The 21,177-nt window shown below is 47.2% G+C and overlaps 1 protein-coding gene across 13 annotated transcripts in view; it reads left to right on the top strand.

Moving 5' to 3' along the window:
- The first annotated feature begins 5,221 nt into the window (after positions 1 to 5,221).
- Positions 5,222 to 21,177, top strand: part of TJAP1 (tight junction associated protein 1) — a 37,004-nt gene continuing 21,048 nt past the window's right edge. For 7 of the 13 annotated variants that reach the window (XM_015857761.3, XM_085543217.1, XM_015857763.3 and 4 more), the window contains exons 1-2: positions 5,222 to 5,261; positions 6,111 to 6,184. The gene's annotated coding sequence lies outside the window, so the exon portion shown is untranslated. Of the gene's footprint in view, positions 5,383 to 5,494; positions 5,556 to 6,110; positions 6,185 to 9,905; positions 10,057 to 21,177 lie in introns of those variants that run through there. The other 6 variants (XM_015857760.2, XM_085543218.1, XM_015857752.2 and 3 more) reach the window with 3 other exon arrangements.

Genomic DNA, 21,177 nt, shown 5'->3' with positions numbered 1-21,177 from the left:
TTCAGAACTTCCCAGGACTGGTGGCTGAGACCATCAGAAATGGCTCCAGGAAGGGAAGTGTCACTGGCACAGCTGCCCAGAGAAACTGCCACTGTTCCATCCCTGGATGCACTCAGGGCCAGGCTGGATGGAGCCCTGGGCAGCAGAGCTGGCGGTGACAGCCCACAGAAGGGGTTGGGATTGGGTTGGCTTTAAGGTCCCTTCCAACCCAAACCATTCTATGATTCTAAGACAAGACCAGTTCCCTTGCTCCTGGTGGCTTTGCGAGGGGTGCTTCAGCCCATGAGAGCTCTGGGATTCACCCTCCTCCATGTTAGCGCTGCAGTGAGGGCAGCCTCCCTGGGCTACCCCAGGATATATTTTGTGTTTCCCCAAAGCCTGTAGGAATGCTGCCCAAGCCCAGTGTCACATTCCCTGTGACCCTGAAGTCCCTAGGGAATATTGCTGAGACTCAGCAGTCTTTTTTATTAGGATCCTTTGTGGCTTGCCAGTGCACTCAGCAAAATCAGAAATACTACAGTCAAAATTAACGATGGGAAGGATCCCCTTTATCCTAAAAACTGATGATCCAGGGAACTCATTGCTGGGGGACAAGATGTCCAGTACACTTACAGAAATAGCTGGACATTTATATAGACAGTAAGGATACAGAATGATGAACCCCATAAAGCTATAAACCCTCCTGCTCCAGGGTGTTGAAGATGAGTGCCAGGCTGTGGAGTAAGGCTTCTACCTTCCCCTGAGTCAGGAGGATGGGTGCCTGGGAGGGGAAGGGTGCTGAGTGTGAGGAGGCATCATTCACTCGCTGGAGAGCAGCCACAGAGGGGTGGCCCAGCCGACATTTCCCATCACCACAGCCAAGGACTTGACAGCTGTTTAGTAGCTCTATGAGATATTTCAGAGAGATGATTCCCAGTGCTCAGAGCCATGTGTCAGCCTCAAGCCAGTCCTGCGGGGCTGGAAAAGTCACACACTGTTGTGAGATATGGATTCCTTGAGCATAACTTGATTATTTCTCTTGAAGTCAGAAGAGAGTCACCAAGAAAATAAAAAGTGTATACATATATATTTGGCTAATTAACTTCAAATATACGTGAAAAGGAAGAGAGACAGGTATATATGGAGGGTAGCTGGAGAAATAATGTATCACCTTTATCTCCCACAGCTCAAAAAACTGAGCCATCTCCTTTCAGAAAGCCCCCAAGTTCCCTGTGTGGGATCTTATTTTGCCCTGTGATCTTTGGCTTCCCGTTCTGTGTTCAACAGCCACTGCCACAGCTGCCCCAGGGCGCAGCCCTTAGGAGGTGCATCCCCGCTCCTTGCAGCCTCCTGCTGCCAGGGGAGGTTGGGAAGGATCAGGCATGAAGGACGAGCTGTCAGAGGACCTCTGCCAGGCCTTCCATTTCCTGGCATGCATGATAGAGTGCCTTGAAGCCCACCTCCAGCCATGCCCTGTCCTGTTTTCTTCCAGCTGGCAGCTCTAGCAATAAAACCTCCCTATCTCACTGAGAGCACGCGAGCATTTAATGGGATCCTATTGAAGAGAATGTTTGGAGCTTCCTCGCAGCTCACCTCCAAGCTTGCTCCTGGGTATTTGCAGAGGTTGGCGTGTCTCCATGTTTGCAGAGAAACCTGGCAGGAGTCTGTTGCAGTCAATTTCAAGGTCATTTCATGAAGCTAGAGCCCATGCTTCGAAAGGCTTGAACCTTGGGTGCAAAGGATGGGAGTCCATAATTACCAGCCCCGGGGGGCATCGATGATGGTTGGAGGGGGAGGCTAATTGCAGACTGACTGTCTCCTTGGCCTTCAACAGCTCTCCTGGAGCAGGGAAGTTGAGCGCTCAGCCAAGCACCAAGCGTGTCCTACGGAAAGGTAATTCCTCCCCAGCCTGCCTGAACCCGTCCCTATAAACAACGAGAGCTGCACGGGGAAGGCAGTGCTGCAGATTTCACGAAACAAAACAAAAAAGTCTCTTTGAGCTGGAGAAGCAAGCCAGGCGTGCAGAAAGGCTCCTTAGAAGACAGCACACAGCCACATGCCTCTTCCTGGAAGAGCCTGCAAGCCCCTGCTGTGCCCTCAGAAGCAAACAAGGGCTGAGGGGCTGGATCCTTCGCCCCATTTTTGCTCTCCAGGGAAGTACCACCACCACCACCCTGATGTGGATGCGTTCACGACGTCCCCTCGTGTACGGGTGGGAGTTCTGCCCCATGCCATGTCTGGCCCTAGGGCTGCACCTCAGCCCTATCTGCTGCCCCATGCAGGCTCTGAGATACATCCCCCTTTCCCCTCCACATACTTTTAGCTTGGTTCACTTCAAACTCTTTATTAGCATGACAAGCTAAACAAGTTTCGACAAAGGGGAACGGATTCAGAGGCCCTGGAGTCTGGATCTGAGGCTGACACTATTACTCCAGCCTTTGCTCCCTGGTAGGGTTTTCTCTTGCACTCAAGCATCTGCTCTTCCCCTTGGGCATAGGCTTCTCTCTGCCCCTTCATCAGGCTCATTCTCTGGCATGAAAAGGTGGCAGTTCCTCAGTGTCCACTGCAGGGTACACCTGTGCTGGCACTGGCATCCCTTGGGGCAAAAAGGCTTTGCAGAAAGTGTTGGCTGGGTGAGGCGAGATGAGGCCACACAGCAGAGCCCTGAAGCCTCATGTGGTGGGGGTTGGAGGCACTGTGCTGGGCACAGGGTGGGATGCACACCCTGCTTATTGGGTGAGCACAGTGCAGAGCCAGTGGTCAGCTGAGGAGCAGGGGGCTGCCACAGCCCAGTCACTGTGCCCAGGAGGGGACACTGGGGACAAGAAGCAACAGCGAGCTGTGCTTTGTAATGGCTAGTTAGAAATGGCCAGTAGGGGTCACTGATATCTATTTATTTTTAATTTTTTGTTTTATTTTTCAACATACATACATATATAAATATATGAAACATGCACAGGAAGCAGTTGTAATGGGGAAGCGTTGACATGCAGTGCATTCATCAGATGTACAGGTTAGGGAAAAGGGCCATTACATACATTTGAAATACCAGTGTAAACCGTGCATCCTTCTCTGCTCAAAATTTATGATGGCACAAAACCTCTGAGCTGACCAGGAGTCAGGGTCCCATGCAGGTGCTTCACTGCTGTTGTTCTTCAACTTCCAAGCAGGAGGAAATGGGACTTCATGCATCATGCAGGCAGGTGTCACAAAAGGGTGGCCCAGTCCATTGTCTTCCCAGCTTGACCTGCATTGGCAGAGGACCTGAGGGGACCAAGGCTGCTGTGACTTCTGGTGGGGAGACGTTATTTATGGTGTCTACTTCTTCATTATAGGCACTTCAGAGGGATTTGTCCCTCTGCAGGGTGGCACCTGCCCCTCCAGGGGTTCCTTCTATAAAGTTACAGGGGTCTATATAAAGTGCTGCCAGTTGGAAAGTATTTTGAATAGATTCCTCCCTCCTCTTCATTAAGGGTCATAAATTCAACTGGTATTTGAGAGAATCTCGAATGTATTTCTAGGACTGTTTACTGAGAGCTTCAACATCCGCCAGAGGCCCCTTAAAATAAAGGGATTATTGGGAGTCAAGTGTTAAATTACCTGATGCTTGTTAATTGAAGTTCAGAGGCTTTAGTGAGCAACTGGCACTAGCAGGGAACAAAACTTTGGCATGAATAGTGTTGTATAAATGAATATAATGCAACACAACGTCATGCTTCCGCATCGTGTCACTTCTCTTGGCTCAGAGCAGTGGTGAGCCCATCTCATGAGCCATCCTGATACATGAAAAGGCAGGGTATATGTGTGTGGCGCAGAGAGGGAAGGGGAATGGCAGTCAAGGGGTTCTGGATTTGGGTGCAGGGTTTTCTTCATGCTGACAGGAGGTGTCATCCTGACTTCTGCTTTTGTGTTCCTTTAGACCTTGGGATCTGATTTTGAAAAGAGTTTATTAGAAGCATATCACACTGAGGCCATCTGAAAGTCCAGTTCACCCTGTGCAGCAGGACTTATTTCACCTAAGCTTCTAAAAAGATTGGAGGTCCTCTTCATAGACCCTCTGCCTTAGGTTCTCTATGATTCTAAGAGTGATCCTACTCTAAGAAAGGAAAGGGCTCTAATCATCGCTGCCATCAGTGCACACCCACAGAAACCTGAACAGCCTACAACTGCGAGCCCTCCAAGGCAGCAAGGCCCTGTGGAAATGGGAAACCTCATCAGCTATGAAAATTTCATCAGCTGGTGCTGCAGAAGCAAGAATCTGGAAGTGGGGAGCAGATGGGCAGCCTGGATTTTTGGAGCCATTGTCCTCCTGCTTGTTATCTGACTCCAGCATGGGGAGGGTCGGGAGAATTTATGGGGGCACAAAGGATTGAAGGCTTTCTTGAAATATCCCTGCTGACGCGTGGCACAGTGCAGGCGGCACTTGCTGGGTGCACAGCAGTTTTGCACTGTATTCCCAAGGTCATGAAGCAGGGCTCTGCCGAGCACCTGTCCTCTATTGTGTAAGAGAGGGCACCATGTGGGCTGGGCTTGCAGCACACTGAGCCTTTCACTACCTGACTGCAGACTTGAAGGCTGTGTATGTGTAATACACTTGGGAATATCATCCAAATACTATCAGGACTTTTCTCGGATGTTCCCATTTCTTCTGGATGTGGCTCAAATAATCACCATGCGGGCATCGGCTTTGTGAGAGAAACAGTGACAGGGAGGGGACAGAGGGTAAGGCTGCAGGACAGGCCTAGAGGGCAGCGGGCAAAGGACATGTGTGAGCTCCGAATGGAACAAGTGGGATGATTTGGTTAAAATGTAAAATGTATTAACTTGCTGAATCTTCAAGTGTAGAAAAGATGAAGTGGATGAGTTTGCCAGTAGAAACCAAAGTTCATGATCATAGCTGTGTCCAGATCTGACCTGTTCTCATCCACCTTTACTGCCAGTCCCTCTTCTCTAAGAGACAGACAGAAATCCACAGGACTTGTAGTTGGGTTTTCCCATTCAGCTCTGGGATCTCTCTGGCCCCGCTGGCAGTACTGAGAGCTGTGACCTCGGGGGCATTTGTCCCCCTCTCCTCTGCCCTTGTAAGGCCCCATGTGGAGCATTATGTCTATGCCTGAGACCCCCAGCCCAGCAGTGCCGAGGAGCTGAGGCGCGTTGCCGCGGTGCCGTTGGGACGCGCGGCCCCGCCCTCCCGTCCCGTGCTGCCCGATGACGCACCGCGCTGCGGCGTGGGGATTCCGCCGGATTACCCGGCGTGCCCTGCGGCAACATGGCGGCCTGAAGTGAGAGCGTGGGGCCGGGCCGAGAGGGGGCAAAGTTTGGGGCGGGTTCGAGGCGAGGTCGAACCGGGGCCGAACCGGTCGCAAAGTCACGGGGATCACGGGTGGAAACGAGCCCGACCGGGTCAGAACCGGGACGGGGCCTCGGGGACGGGGAGAGGGGACGGCGACCGGCCGGGGACCGAGCTCTGGCCCTGCCCCCGGGCCTCGCCGGCCTTCCCGGGCGGGAGACGGCGGGAGGGTGTCCCGGAGGCCGCCGGTTCCGCTATGGGGATTCGCTTTGCGGGACGGAGCCGGGTGGGTGCGGGGTGTGGAGGGATGAGGTGCAGGGTCCTTGCAGGGGGTGCTGGAGAAGGAGCTGCGAGACAGAACCAGTGTGGGATGGTGTGTGTGTTTTAAGGAATCAGAGCCTGACTGCCACAGTCAGAGCTGGGGTGGAGGGAGTGGCACTCACTGCCAAGCCTGGGTTTAGATGGGAAGTTATCTGCCAGCCTGGGTGCCCTCTTGTCTACGTGTGGACCTCTCCTATGGTTGACTTAGAGAGCAGCCCATGGAAACTTGGGAAGATTTAAAAGATCTAAGCAAACAATAGTGACCTGCTTCTTGCTCAGAGCTTAAACACACGGTGTGGTGTGCAGTGAAAGATTGAGTGTGGGTGGATTTTTAAATGGGCAGGATGCTGCATTGGGAGGCAGCAGGGCATGCAAGTGATATACAGGTCTGGCAAGGCTGCAAATGACCTAGATCTGAGTGATGCCAGGTGGAGGCTGTCCACTGGAAGGAGTCATCTATTAAGTACAGTTACTTTGTGCCAGAGAAAGCTTTTCAGAGGTATTCATTTGTGTTTTACAGATTCAGAGAAAGAAATGGGAAGAGTGTCAGCTTAAGAGGAAGCAATTAATCCCTGTTGAAGCATCAGATAGCAGGTAAGAAAGCCAGGAATGAGCTGATGCTGAGCTCTTCTTGTCCCTTTACTTGAATTATTTGAGACTATGGTACCACATACCTGAAAAACTTTCCCTCCTGTGGTGTTTTTTGCATCGTGTTAGACTTACATTGCCTGAATGAAGAGGTCAGGGGTGTGGATCAAATGGATCTAACCCTGAAAAATTCAGTAAGAGCCCCTGAGAAGGAAAGTTCAATAAAAGATGTGGGCTAATGCCCTTTACCTGCTGTGTTAAAAAAATACATGTATCTCTAGAGTCTTTTCTGTCGGTGCTGAAGTAGCAATGTTCTCTGTGTAATGGCAAGAGGTCTGCTGAACCAGTCACGGTGAAATCCTTTCTGGAGATGTTTCCCTTGCAGTAACTGCAATATCACAGTTAAGTAATTCCACTGACCCTTAGTTCTGTTAGGTTATTTCTTCTGCTGCATAGTTTTTTCCACCCATATTTTGACTGATCCCATGATGGATGGTGCAGGTGTGCTGCTGGCCTCTCTGTGCTCTCCTGAACTCATCATTGAGGTCCAGTCCCAGGGACAGTTATTTGATACCTGACTGCTTGGTCCTGTACATTTTACATCCCTTTCACTTGTCAAATCACAATTCCTTTTTTTTATTGTTTTGTTTTGTTTTCCCTTTCATAATGGATCTCTGCAGAAAATGTTTGTATCCAAACAGTACTTTACATGTGGTGCATCTTGGCTTCTGCGTGGTAAATCAAAATTGAAGCTCCCAGGCCCTAGTTGTGGTATCAGAAGCTTTTGGCTTTTAATACCTTGCCAGTCACTCAGTACTCTTGAAATTGTGGGATTGCGTTTCAGAAGGATCAGCAGAGTTCAGAAGTGCAATTCATGGCCATCTTCATCTTAATAGGAGACAGGGCCTTGGGTCAGGAGGGGAAGTGTTGCATGCAAGGACCTGTTGTCTCATCAAACCATCTTTTTGAACCAAAGATGACCTTGCATTCTTCTTCAGCGTTCTAAGCACTTTGTTGGCTGCTGCTAAGTTACTTGCTTTGCAGCTTTCAGATCCCGAGTTCTTCTCTGCCCTGTCCACACAGCCATGTGGCACAGTATTTAGGGAAAGTAGGAAACAAATTATACCCTCACAAGAGGAGTAGACTTTCACAGGTTTGCCCCTTTTCTTCCCACAGAAAAATAAAGTTGAGTCAGATAATGAGTGTTTTCTGATCAGTCTGTTGGTGAGAATGGTAACAGAGATGGCTTGGAGAAAGGATTTGTGGAAGCCAGTGTTACATAAATGGCTTGTTCAAAATAAATAAATAATGGTCTAACTGTTTACCTAATAGCAGTATAAACAAGTTTCAGTAACTTGTAACTATATATATTTTTTTGCAGTTTCATGTAGATTTGTGAGCCTTGGAAGCTGATGGTTTTTCCAAAGACAAGCTTCCTAACATGCAAAAAGTATCTGTTTATGAAGGTTCTGCTGAAATCCAGGCTCTTGAGATTTCCATGTTTTCATCACTTCTACAGCACAGTCCCAGTAAATAAATCTGAGGGTTATGTCACTGTGAATTAACCACTTTATGTCCTTGTGAACAGTTTTTACAGCACAGTGTGACAAGATTAATGTAGCAGTGGTTAATAACTTTCTGCCTTTCATGTTACTGGTAGAAATGCTGCGTCAAGGAGCCTCCGATGAGTCTGAATGTTGATACTGCTTGAGGGCAGGATTCCTCCACTAAGAAATGAGAATCATACTTGATGCCTTTTTGATGCTGCTGAGCTCTTTTGACCAGTGTTATCAGCAATAGGAATTTTCATAATGAGCTGAACAGACATCCTTGGCTGCTGGACTTGATTGATCCTTTGCAGGTAAACTTGAGGTCCTGAAGCTCCCCTAACTTGAAGGTTTTGGCTGGGAGGATGTCCCCTTCTTGTATGATACCTTGAGTGCTTCTGGCATTTGTACTAGATTGTGCCTCTTACGTTACTAGTAACTGGATAAATACGGTCCTTTCTGAAACCCATTTCATGCAGGACTGCAAAGGAACGGCATGTATAATCTGTGTAAATGGGGCTAATACTTCTGTTTGTCACACTCCTCTACTGATTCCTTACCTGAGGGATTTTTGTAAGTGTAGATCAGCTGAGACTGTAACTGAAATAGGGAGAATCTTACTTTTTAGGACTTTAAAACCTTTACTGCTGGTTACAGGGGAATGATGAACCTGTGGTGAGAATGCTGAACTGGGATGTAGGATACCTATTTTCTACCAGAGATTGATTATGTGTGTTCAGATAATTCCTGATTCTTGCTTTGTTCTTTGGCTGTAAAAATTAATGCCCATCTTAACTAAGCATTTTAGAAAGGGTTCATAAATACCTGTAAGATGCTTATGTACTGTGTTGCTAAATGTTTTGGTAAAGCATAGTAAGGAAAAAATTATAGAAAGAATATTCAAAGCCATGACTTCAAAATGAAGTAGACCTTCTGTGATCTGTCATCCTTCATGTTCTGCAGCGTGTTGAAATTGCTTTGAAGTTAGGCCTGGCCTTCTTTAAGGCAAATAAGCATTTTGAAGCCCCCCTTTCCGCTCTTCCCAGGAGCTGTTTCATATTTTCCACATCCGGTAATGCCTTATCCTGCTGAATGTTTACAACTTCAACTCATGTTTTCTTGTTTGTCCCCTTTGATTGTTCTAGACTTGGAAGCTGTTCTCTTTGTTGCCAGGATGTTCCTGTAAGGTCTTATTGCAAATGTGCTCAGGCAGAGAAGGCCGAGAGCAGAAGCTCGCAGGCTATCTCATGTTTGGAAAGACATAAGCCACCCTCTGGAGTGTCCTCCTGGGAGCTGTGCTTAGGAAGGAAATGGCGTGGAAGGCCATGTGGGAGTGTGAGAACAGCATTGCAAAGGGTTGGAATGCAGGATAGGCATCACTTGGGTGGGCTCGGTTTTCCTCTGCTTTTCAGCAGTGCTGGGTGCCAAGTCTGAGGAAGACTGCTGCGCAGAGCTGAAGAAGCTGGAATGTGTTCTTCAGTTGAGGTGAATGCAATTCAGTAAAACTGATAGGCATCAAACTGAATAATGATTTTAAAGTATTTTCACATGATGTCTAATCTGTGCAAATTCACTACCACATAATAGCACTGAGGCTGCGAGCTCAGAAAAGATCAAGCACTTATACGAGTGGTAGTGTTCAGACTTGCTTTAGCTAAAGAGCTTGTTTTAGAAGGCATCTATTTTTTTTTCATACATAACCCAATCTCTAACAGGTAAAGGTTAGAAAAAAGGGCAGCGCATTCTGTAATTGTCCACTGGGGCTTCCTGCTGTCTTCTAAACCACCAAGTATTGGCCTGTGTCAGAGGAGAGGGACTGAATCACACTTGCTGTTTAGAACCTTTCCTTCTGTGAGAACCACATCTTAAAATAAATAAATAAAAATAAAAGCACTATGGCTGCTTTGAGTAGGGCTGATAGGTGAGGATTGTGAAGTGAGGCTCATGGAAAGGTTAGCACAGTCCATAGATGAAGGCTGTCTTATTCATGAATGTGAAGGCATGCAAGTATTGTTTCTTTACTCTTCAGTGGTCAGGCATAGTGAGTTGTGTTTCTTGCCTTTGCTTCCAAGTGAGGAAAGCGTGCGGAGTTTGGCCTTTCCACGTTGCAGTTTTTTAATGGACTTTAATCCCAAAGGCAGCTGAGGAGGTGGACTTTAAGGCCATTCAAGTGAAATCCTGTATCTTGTGGCATGAGCTTCACCTTCCTGATGTTTGGGAAAGCACAGCTTGTGTTCTGTGCACTTGTCCAATTTGCCCTGGATCCAGAGGCTCAGCAGTGCTGCTTGGTCACGTAGGCATCAATTCGATTTGCTGCATAGACTAACGAAGGTAAGTGGCAGTGGTAAGGTGGTATGTATAAGGGGTGCTTATAACATCTGCCTAAATGCAAGGGGAACTCCTGGAGATAATTGCAGAGAGGGGGAGGGTTTTCAGAGCTAGGAGCAGGTCATGCAAACCTTAAGATCTGTGTGTGGATACCCTCCTTATGGGCTGCTCTGGAACAGCATGTGCTTTAGGGCACAACGTAGCCCTGTTGTGGTGGGTGTAAAGAGTTGCTGGCTTTCACAGAAAGCGGGTGATACTGAGGGGATAAAGATTAAAAAGTGAACAGGGTCAGGATTGGGAAATAAGGTTTTCTGTAGAGATGAGGCTTGTTTTTAGGTACCTCCTGCTAGTGGCAAGAGAGAGCTAGTTTAACTTTCTGATTTCTAGGGGTCAGCAAATTCAGAACTGAGAGTCTATGGCAACTGTTGTGTCTTTGGTTGACTTCTGTATTTGTATTTTGCCCATGCGGTAAAACCGGCTTTGGCACTGTTGCACAAATCGTAACTGTGGGTTTTCTTGCTCTTGTGCTTAAAGGCTCAGTTGTCTGGTTGCATTAATGTAACACTCGTGTGCGTATGGTTCTGGAATGAAAAGCAGCAGACGAGGTAGTTTCTCTCGTATTGAGGAATCATACTTGGGCTTATAAAAAGCCTTAGGCAAATTTTACTTTGTAACGTTTGTATCAAGAGAACATAAGTTATTTTCCCAAGGCAGTAATTAGATAATTATTGTGGCAATAAGTTTTTTGACCATTATTTTAGCATATGTCACTCAGGGTAACTGAATTCAGACCTGGCTATGTCTTGCTGTGCAAGCTCTGCGCAATTCCCAAAGATGCCTTGCTTCATTGTCTCCTGAATGAGATTCCATCCTACAGCTTCCCTGCTCATTTGCAAGGGCTCTGCTGCTGCCCGGTGGGAAGGTTAAAATGTTCTCAAGAGATGACTTGGAATCTGATTAATCTCACATAAATGAAAGGCGATTGCAGTTAATTCTACTGTTTTGTTGTTGTTCTGTGTTCTATTTCTTGTTTTTTCCTTGTTTAAGGCGTCTTCCCCCTTCCATTTTACTGTATGTGATCCATACCCAATATGTAGTTCACAGTCCTGTCAAATGGGAGAAAAGAAAGCAATAGAAACAGTGGATGTTTGTTTAATTTAGAGTTGTTTTAAGTTACCTTTCTTGAGAATGGACTTCAAGTTCAAGATCCTGCTTTTAAAGCGGTTTCATTTCTCTGAGCAGAAAGTATTTCATGTGCTTAAGTATGCAACATATATTGTTCGAGCTTCTAGAATTAGATGTCTGAGTGTTGCTTGTGCTACAGTTACCGTAAATCCTAGGAAATGCAAACTTTACTGAGAAGGATTTTCTCAACTAGCTGCATTTTCCTAGCAAATTCAATCTTAATAAACATCTGCAGAGGCAGTCGGCCCACTTTCTCCTAGGAATAGTGAGCAGTGGTATTTGGGGGAAGCTTCTCAAACCAGGTCAGACCGATTCCTGAGAGCAAATCACCCTTTCTGGACTGTGCATTTTCTGTAGAATCAACTTTAAAGTGTACCTGTTCTTTTCTTGATTTGATTATACCTTTGTAATAGGTTCCCAGGTGTATCTGGAATGGCTGTAACAGAATTCAATGTCGTCGAAGCTCCAGCTGGATGAGTAGAGCTGTATTACTGTGCAACTCTGGAGATGATTTACTGTCCGCCTGACAACTTGCAATATAAACATTAGTCCAAGCATGATCTTGTCCCAAAACCCCGCCTATGCAGGGAGCCAGGAGTCTTCCTGCCACGCGCCATAAATCGTTTTCAGTTTGCTCATTCCCGTGCATTTGAAAAACAGCTGTGCATGGGGGATTAGCAGTTTGCAGAAGGCCCGTGCGGGGCTAAATTAGGGTCTCTTGCTCTGGTGGTGAATACCAGTAATGGAATAGCCAGAGTGCTTCTCTGCAGCAGGAGGCAATTTACTCTGGGAACAGGGGGTTAGGGCTGGGGGTACAGCAGCCATGGGGGAGAGTGCTGTACTGCAGTGCTGCAGTGGGAGCTCAAGTGCCTGCCAGGTTGCCCAGCATGGTGAGGGACTGAAAAATCATTGTAAGCTGTGGGGCTTTTATTTTAGTTATTTTGTTACAAACGCACAAATGCAATAAACATAATTCGTTTATCCAAAATGCAAGCAGACTGCTTTTGTCTTTTAGGAGCCAAAGGGCTGTAGAGGTTTTTTTGTGTGTGTGTCTGTGTGTGAAGTGTGATTTCCCCTTTGTTTTAGCCCCTGGTGGCAGAATCTGATTCTAGGTGGCCATCTGGGGCTTCACAACTAGCTGCAGCTTTTAGGAGAAGTTTTACTGGGCCGCTTGGATTTATGACAGCTTTGCAGTTTGAGCTCCCGAAGTCAGGCTGTTGTGTTGTCTGGGTTAATTTAAATTACCTCCAGGAACCTTTAATGACTAACATGTGTTTATGGTGAATCCTCCCATTTTTCCAAACCCCGAAAGCATGATCTATTTCATAACTACAAATATTGATGCTGTTACATCAATGCTGGGTATGTTTGAGCCTAGAGACAGTTGGTGCCTTCAGGTCTTTTTGTAATAAAAAAAGAATATTCAGATTCTGCTGTACAAATGAGGCTAGAGAGTAGAGTTCAGATACCTCCTGCATATGCTGGGTGATGGACCAGCTGCTGAGTAATGCAGATATAAGTAGATCATTTTATCTGGGCTGGTGTCTCCATCTACAAATCCCCTCTTGGGTGGGTTGGGTAAGAATCTGGGTGGAATGTGTCAGTGGGGCACCGCCTTTTAGCTGCATTGGTGAAACACAAGTGCTTCCAGGCTGTACCATAAGCATCCATGAGGCAGAGAAAATAGGCTCTGGGTAAAGCAGAGGACTTGTTTCCAAAATGAATACAGTTAGAAAGGTCCTTAGTGTTTTGTTGAGGCTGCTGCTCAGACATCCCTCTGAAATAGGAATATTATACTGGAGCCTCCTGCTTTGTTCTCCTCTGTCAGTGATTTGGGGAGAACAGCTGGAAGGACTCATGATAGGTGCCGGAGCCTAAGAGTTGCCTCCTTCTTGTTTTTCTAATCAATTTTGGTGAAAGGCTGTACAGTCAGTTTGGTTCTTTGTGCCACGATGAGATGGAGGCCAGATAGTACCGAATGTATTTGTGGCTGTTTATGTGGGCATTTGAGATGTGGAAGGCACCTGCTAATGGGCGGTAGGTCATTTCGTGTCAGATTGGCTGAGTTTCTATCAAGTTGGTTCTTTGTTGTGGCAATGCGTGTGGACTGTCGATGTTTGGGGATCCCTATTATCTACCTCTGATGCAGAAGATTTTCCTCCTCTTTGCTGCCGCCTCGCTGCCCACAAGAAAAGAAATTGCCCATTTTGGGAGAGCTCCTAACCTAGAGATGGAATCAGGTGCTTTGCTCTTGCTTATGTGGGCCTTCCAGATATACACGTTGTTAGAGAGGGGCGTGGGTACCTGATCATATTGCAAACTTTCCCTCCTTGTTGCTGTTTTTGATGCAGCTGTTGGAATTCACCTTTCCCTTTTCCTGGGAACTGGTGTGAAGGAATTGCCATCGCTCAGAGCAAAGCTCAGCCTGCTTGCCTCAAGGCCTCACCCCCCCCAGGTGAGGACTTTGCCCAGCTTCCAAAGGCACAAGGTTCTTTGTTGTCCTGCGTTACCTGAATCTTCTGGGTTAGGTCTGAAGGGAACGATTCAGGGCAGTGGAAATAGCAACTTGAGGGATGCTGGAATAGGGGAGGGAAGGAAAGGATGGAGTTAGCCATACAGTTAGCTTATCCTCCCCACACCCTTCTTTTTTCTTTTTCCTCACCTGCCCAGCTGTGTAGTAGGTTAGCAGTACGTGTCTGTTCTTATTCTTATGAAAGTAGACTTTGTTCTCTGAAGACTGCTAATCATGCCCCATGGGGGTGTAATCAGTTATAAGGTATTTAATACGGTGCAGGCGGGAACAGGCCGCCTGGCTGGGCTGGCAGATTGCAACACTACAATTATAAAGGGCCCCTTTCCCCCACTCACCCGCCCACTGGTGGCAGGATGAGGGTTGTACCTTAAAACAGCTTTTAGTCTATGAAAAATAAAGGTGTAGTGGGGGTGGAGAGAGGAGAGGCAGAGGAGGCAGCTCCTATTCTGGGAACTGGGCAGATGGAAACGCTCTGAATGCTGAGGCCATGGCTGGTTGTGCTGTCGAGACTTGTGGGCATTTGGGTGCAGTCACATCTAAGTGCATTGCATGGGGCTGGCCCTTGGCAGCCTGCTGAGCATCAGGGGCTTCCGTCCTCTCTGCTCTGGGTTTTCTTGTGGTGGTTGGGGTTGGAGTGGTATGGAGTGGTTAGAACTGAAGAAGCCCTTTCTCTGGCATAGGGTGATTTAGACATCTGATCTGTTTGGGTGCTTTTGTACATCCTGCCAGGCTTCTATTTATATCTATGGATATAAATCTATTGGTAAATCTAGCCTTTCATGCCTCTTTCTCCTAAAGGCTGTTGCTAGTGCAGCAGCCTACCTTCCTGCCTTGAAAGGGAATAGATGGCTTGAGGCACTGAAATTCAACGGGCATGGGAAAGTGTGTTGCACCTCGTCTGATTTGCTCTCATTACCTAACAGCAGCCCATTCCCCTCATTGAGGGCCCTGAAGTGCACGTGTGGAGTGTGGAGCAGCAGGGCCACCACCTTAGAAACCATCCCTTCTCTGGCAGCTTGCTAGATTCATTGGTGCACCTCTGGAGCTTGTGGCCACGCTGACTTTTCCTCTTCCAGGATCCCCAGAGATTATAGTATTTTAGGCCTTTGTTGGTGCTCTTGGAGCTCACTGGTGTTGTTCTGTGCAGTGACAGCACATGGCTCTCTCCCATATGTGTGCTCTTCACTTCCTGGAAAGTAGAGGGGGATTTCTGTTCTGCTGTTCCAGCTTGTGTTGTATAGTTTCTGTCAGTCTTATGAAATCTGACATTCCTGTGCTTTGCTGAGGTTTAGAACCCTTTAATAACTGAATTCTTCAGAAAGCCTTTTGGATTTCCAGGCACTGCCTGTGAAAAAGTGGTATTTTTTTTCTCTGGTGAGAGTGTGTGGCTGCTGTAAAATAGTGGGACAGCAGGTTCCTTATGCATTGTATTTTTGTATGCTCAGTCTTCTCATGTTTGTTTAATAATGTGGTGTCAATGCTGTTGGAGAGCAGGGTAATGTGCAGTGAAGATCAGATCTGTTTCTGTGGGCAGTGAGGACAGCGTTAGGATAGGATGTGGAAATGATCACATCCCAGAGAAAAGCTGCTTGACTTCAGTTGGGGTGGTTTCCTGAGGGAGGATAAGGGTTTGGGTACCTGGAGTGCTTGAAGGGGCCCAAGTCAGCTTCCTTTCAGCTCTGCCCCTTCAGGTCAGCAGGACTTAGTGTTGCATTCTCCCCTTGCCTTGTAGGAAAAAGCAGGGAAATTCCCTTCCCAGGCTACTGTGCAGCACTCTGTTCCTGCCCTGGAATGCGATTGCTTCCTGGCCGTGATGGTGGCTCCTCTCCCCACACTATGTGTGCTCAGTTGGTGCTTCTCCTGCCGTATGCTTTGTCTCTTGCCCGTGGCTTCAAGTCACCTGGAGAGCTTCAGAAGGCCCAGTGGAAGATTTTGGGGCCGAAGCTGTTGTTGGGGCCCTGGCAGTAGCAGGGCTGGCGTGCGTGGGGAGCGTGGCGGGTGTCAGCCTGGCGGGTGTGTGGGCTTGCTGCTTGTTTTCCTTCCCTGCCTGGTGAGGAATGCAATGTGTTTGCCTTCCTTGGCCTGTGGTTGCAGCCACATTCCTGCACTGGGAGTCAGCACGGCGTGGCGTGCTGTTCATGCCCCCTGGCTACATGCTTTCAGCTCCACATCAAAGGTGTGTTTGGTGTGTAGCTTGTGCCATTCCTGGCCACACCTGGTGGCCTGCAGGCATGCAGGAGGTGGAGTCTGGCTGTGTTTGCAAATGGCATTCAGGGTTCAGACTTCTTGCTTGTGGAGAGGCTGGAGCTGAGTCCTTGCTAAACAACCCCAGGAATGCAGCAGGAGAGCTGAGCAGCACAGTCACTCCAGGGGCATGTCCTAGCAGCAATGTTTCCTTTATAGCTGCAGCAAAATAACTCATACTTGCTTCTCCAAAGAAACTGTTTGCTTGGGTGTGTTGTAGGGTTTAATTTACACCGCTAAGGCCAATTAAGGTTGGCTTGTCCCCCAGCAGCCTGTATGATGTTGGCACTCAGCAACGACTGAGTGGCTCGTGCCATCAAATTGTGTGCTTAGTACAAACTGTGCATGAGATGTCTTCCTGGAGACAGAATGACCCCAGGATTTAAGCCAGGTAGGAGCACTCCCCTCCCCCCCCCCCCCAGTCAGTGTAGTGTATGTTATTACACAAATAAGTTACCACTAAACTGTCCCAGCTTCTGGAAAAACCTACTTCTGACTAGTACTTAAAGGGAAGAGCACTGGAAGCTTGGTAATGAACTGCAAATCAAGATGCAGATGCCTTATTTTGGGGTCCTTGCCGGATGTCTAAGAGAAACAGGCACTAAGATCTTTCATGTCCCTGTCTTACAAGCCATCCTAGTTCTATGTACATAAGTCTTTTGTTTGCCTAGCTCAGGGAAAAAATAGTCTCTTTGCTGGTGCTAGTGTGAGGATGGGTGCTTTGTGAACAAGGTCTGTGGGAAGAAAAGTGGAACATCATCTGTCCTGAGTAAACTCTGGGCTGTTGGGCTGTTCAGTTCATTAACCAATTTGCTTTTATCTTGGAAACTTGCTGTTCCCCTTCTGAAAATTTCTGTGAGCCTTTGGTTCTCTGACCGGCCAATTGCTTCCACATTAGAATTTGTCTTCTGAAGAAGAAGACCTCCTTACTGCCATCCTTAGACAGAAACAGGCATGAAAGAATGGACATTTGAAAGTGCTCTGGCTTTATAGCGTAGCATTTGAGTTTGGGCCATGGCTTTAGTCCTTGGATCAGTTGCTGCGGGCTGGTCCGTGCTCCTGTTACTTCAGAAGGATGTATCGTTTTTCAAAGCAAGAACTCAATGATAGATGATTAGGGAGATGTTGCTTGTTGCAAAAGGTAAATGATTGTGAAAGGATTGGAAATGATTTGTGTTGGTCTCTCCTCTCCCCTGATTTTATGTAAACTGAGCATTTGATTTCATGCCATTTGCCACTGACTCTACCTGACTTCTAGGACTCAGGTGTTGGGGAGAAAGTGTATTGCCTGAAACTGTTTTCCTTCCTCTATTTGGCAGTGCCAAACTCAACAGTGTATCCTGTGGCAACATGAAGTGTAACAAAATATAAATAAGCCTAAAACTGGATTATGTGGAAAGTTATTGATTGAACGTTTAATTGTATATAATAATTGCGTGTTCCAGCTTTGTCATGCAACGTGGGCCGCAGCTGCAAAAATGAAGGTTTTAGGATTAAATATTCCTTCTGCTGCTACTTTCTGATTGCCAGGAAAGGAGTAAGGCTGATTCTTGTGCTTTTACTTGCCTATCAGTGAGTTTTAATATGTTGTGTGTGGGGGGAAGTTGGTTTGACTTCACTGCTGGCTTTCAGGAACTTGTAGGAATCCTGATCTCTCTGCTTTGATGTCCAGTCCCAAACACCTTTACCAGGGAGGTGTGCTCCCCTAGCTAGAGCATTAACTTTCACCAAGTAGCTACATCTCCCCCTGGTGGGACAGAGAGCAGAAAGCAGAGCTGTGGTTAGACCATGGGATAAAGGGAATTGTTCTTATCCTGAAGCACCTTGAGCCAACAGCAGATGAGACAGTTGAGACATTCCTTAGTCCAGAGTCACAGACTCTAGAGCCCAGCTCTTGTAGCTGCATGAAGCTGAAGACATGAGCCAACAAACACCTTCTCTTTGCAACATCTGCCTGGAAATACACTGGCATTCGTCCTTGCCCTCAGATGAGTAGTGACCTGCTAGCCTTTGGAGCGGTTTTGTCTGATATCTGACAAAAAAATAAAATAAAATAAAGTGCATATAACATGACAGCTTGCTTTTTTTAGGACATCTGGGACAACTGTCCTCTTTACTCAGAGCCCCTTAGAGCAGTGATATAGATCGGGTACTTCAGTTTTACAAGAGAAATGTCAGGCAGGGGATTCAGTGCTAGTCTGGACAAGCTGCCCTTGTGGTAAAACCAAAGAGCCTGGCCTTTGCTGCAATTGCCCCTTGGGAGGGTTCATGTTCATGATTACCTCCTGCTGAAGAGCCATATTTGTCATTATTAGCAGTGTTGAAGGAGCCAGTTGATGAGAGTGCTAACTGTGCCCTGAGGAGGAGTTTTGTCTGAGAGAAGAATCGAAGAAGCCATGTGCTCTGGGGTTGGATGTCCGTGGTGGTCTTCCCAAGGAGGGAAAGTGAAGCCTGGGGATGTAACACAGCATACGTGGAAGGCTGATTAGAGCAGGCCCCTCACGTGCCATCTGTGGGGTGAAGGATGGAGGTGTGGGTCCCTGCTGCCACTGTTAGGATCCTGTTGATATGAGGACTAGCGGGAACCCAGAAGAATGGGAGAAGGGGCATAGCCAGAGTGGTGTGCCTCATACAGGTCACCAGAGAAAGATGGGTGGGTGGATCTGTTTGCTTTTCCTAAACTGGATTAAACCGTGTTGTATTTCTGCGACTGAACTCTCAGCATAGAATCTTTCAGCAGTTCAGTAGAGCTGAAGGCTAAGAAATGCATTCAAAACAAATAAAAAAACCTAAAACAGGTGAGGCAAACTGAGGCAGATTAACTGTGGGACCACACCACAAAAAAGAGAAGATGCTCCAGGGTTACGTTCTGCTTCAGGAACCATGCTGCTCTATTGTTTACAGAGTTGAGACAAGTTTTGTGCCTGTTCCTGCCCTTGGCTCACGCTCTCTATCTGGTAGGCCCAAAGCATGTTTTTGAAAGCAGCCTCCTTTCCTTGTTCGTGCGTCGTGGCCTGTTGAGACTGCTACAGCCAACGTGTAGGTGTGGGTGCTCCAATGCTCCAAATCACACCTGGCTGCAGAGGCCAAGTGGAAATCAATGAGGAGTCCTCGCTGCAGTTTCTAGAGCTGTGACAGCTATGACTTGGGTGAGGGGGGAGACATCCCTGCCTGACAGGATACATGCTTTGTGAAGGTGTTGGCAGCACCATCACTCCTGACTTCTTGGGAGGGAAAGTGGCAGGATAGGAGCAGGCTGTGAACTGTTTCCTCTTTTCTTGCTGCAGTTGGGCAGTTTTATTGCCCCGCTACCTCTTCTGTTCCTCTCACTGCCAGCTCATAAAGAGCTATTACTTATTGCAGGTAAAGTAAGGCCCAGGCTGGTCGATTGAAGGTCAACCTACTGGTGTCCTCGCACAGTGCTGGAGTCTGTAATTTTACTTCGTTGTACTGTCTGCTGCCTGTATTCAGTGCTGCAGAGATCATAAAATATTTGTTCTAGATTTTTTTGTGATAAATAGCACAAAGGATGGCTCAAGTTTCCATGGCAATGCATCTGAATGTGCTTCTGTGTCACTGAAGAAAGAGGGACTTTCAGTTGATTAATGTTTAAAGGTTTTCCCTGAGAAAGGGGATGGTGGTGAAATTGCATGTTAGGTGTTTGCCTGCCTTTGGGTAGTACCTCTGCTCCTGATGTATAATCTGGAGAAGGAGGGAGCTGACATTTGGCTAATGGCGAAGATGGACTGTGTTGTGCAAACTGCAGCTGGACTCCTGACCATGCTTAACTGTTTGGATACAGATCATGCAGCTGCATGATCACACAACAGTTAAGCCTGTGCCATTCTCTGCCTCTCACATCTGACCATCTGCTAGGCAAAAGCTAATTAAACCAAAATGATTCTTGCTGGGATTAAACCCTAACAGCAGAGAAAATTGAGAATTGTACAAATATTGTTCTCCCGCTACTCGATCAGGATTGCTGCTTTATTTGTGTATGTAATTCAACTCACTGCTGTCAGGTAGGTGTTTAGCTCATGCAGGCTTTCCTTCTTTTTAGCCCAGATCGCTGCTGGTGTAGGTGCGAGAAATAGGGCTTTGTCTTGCTGAATTTTCCTACATCTCTTTTTTTGTGACAGCTGAGTCTGTTCTCCTTTTTGGAGAACATAATTTGCATGGAATTTCATGCAGATGCAGTGTGCGAGGCTTTCTCTCCCAGCGCCTCAGTTTCTTTCCTTATTGATGGAAATTTCTATTGTCCTTTCTCAATGCTTGCCAGTACGGTGAGTGTGAATCCTGGTTTTGATATTGGGGCCATGGACCCTCAGAGCTGCTGGAAGCTACCGGTGCGAATCTGAGATTAGACACCAAGTAGTTGATTGTGAAAATGTACCTGCAGCCCTCTGAGGGTTGGAATTTATATCTCATAAAATAAAGTGTGGTTCCCTTAGCAACTGAACTCTCATATGTACCTACAGCCCGTGTTGCCATGTGATCAGGGTTCAAAATAGCTCTTTTCAAAAAATAACAAATGAAGTGGCCTTTCAGTTCTGATTTTGGTGCTTCTCCTGGTACTGAGCAGAAGTGACAGCTCACTCTGTTCCTGAGAATGGTGGCACAATTATTTTGGTGGCTGATGAGGAATATAGTTCCCTGCGAGGGGCTTAGAATATTTTCCCTGTTGTCATTGTGTGCTAAAAGGGAAAGCTTGTTGCATGGGAGAGGAAGTGAGCTCTGCAGGGTAGCTCAGAGGTGCCAAGGGAAGGCAGTGGTGAAACAGAATTGCTGCAGTGGGTGTGAGGAGGGATAGTGAGCTCAGAGACCACAGGGGAGAAACAAGTAGAAATGGAAGCGAGCACAACAAAAGAACGGGGATGAACCGTCATGGTACTTGGGGAGAAATGGTTCAGATGGTCTTTAATTGAGGAAGGAAAAGACTGGTAGTTCGAAACTGCTGGAAATTAACTTTGACAGACTTGTTTCAAGAGGAAATGCTGTGGGAACTGGGGAGATAAGAGGCGATTTTAGAGTGTCAGCACATCGCATCTGTGACTTCTCACTTGTTTTGTGTATGTGATTACCACACTGTTAGCAACTGTGCCTCCTGCTTTGGTGGGAGAGGGCAGCCATAAGGCCATGCCTGGGGGCCCTTAGCTAACATG

The sequence above is a fragment of the Coturnix japonica genome, chromosome 3 (genome assembly GCF_054131305.1).
Source record: "Coturnix japonica strain WE chromosome 3, WE-NBRP24, whole genome shotgun sequence".
Classification (NCBI taxonomy): Eukaryota; Metazoa; Chordata; class Aves; order Galliformes; family Phasianidae; genus Coturnix; species Coturnix japonica.
The sequence above is the reverse complement of the archived record's forward strand: the minus strand, read 5'-3'. Positions and strand labels throughout refer to the sequence as shown.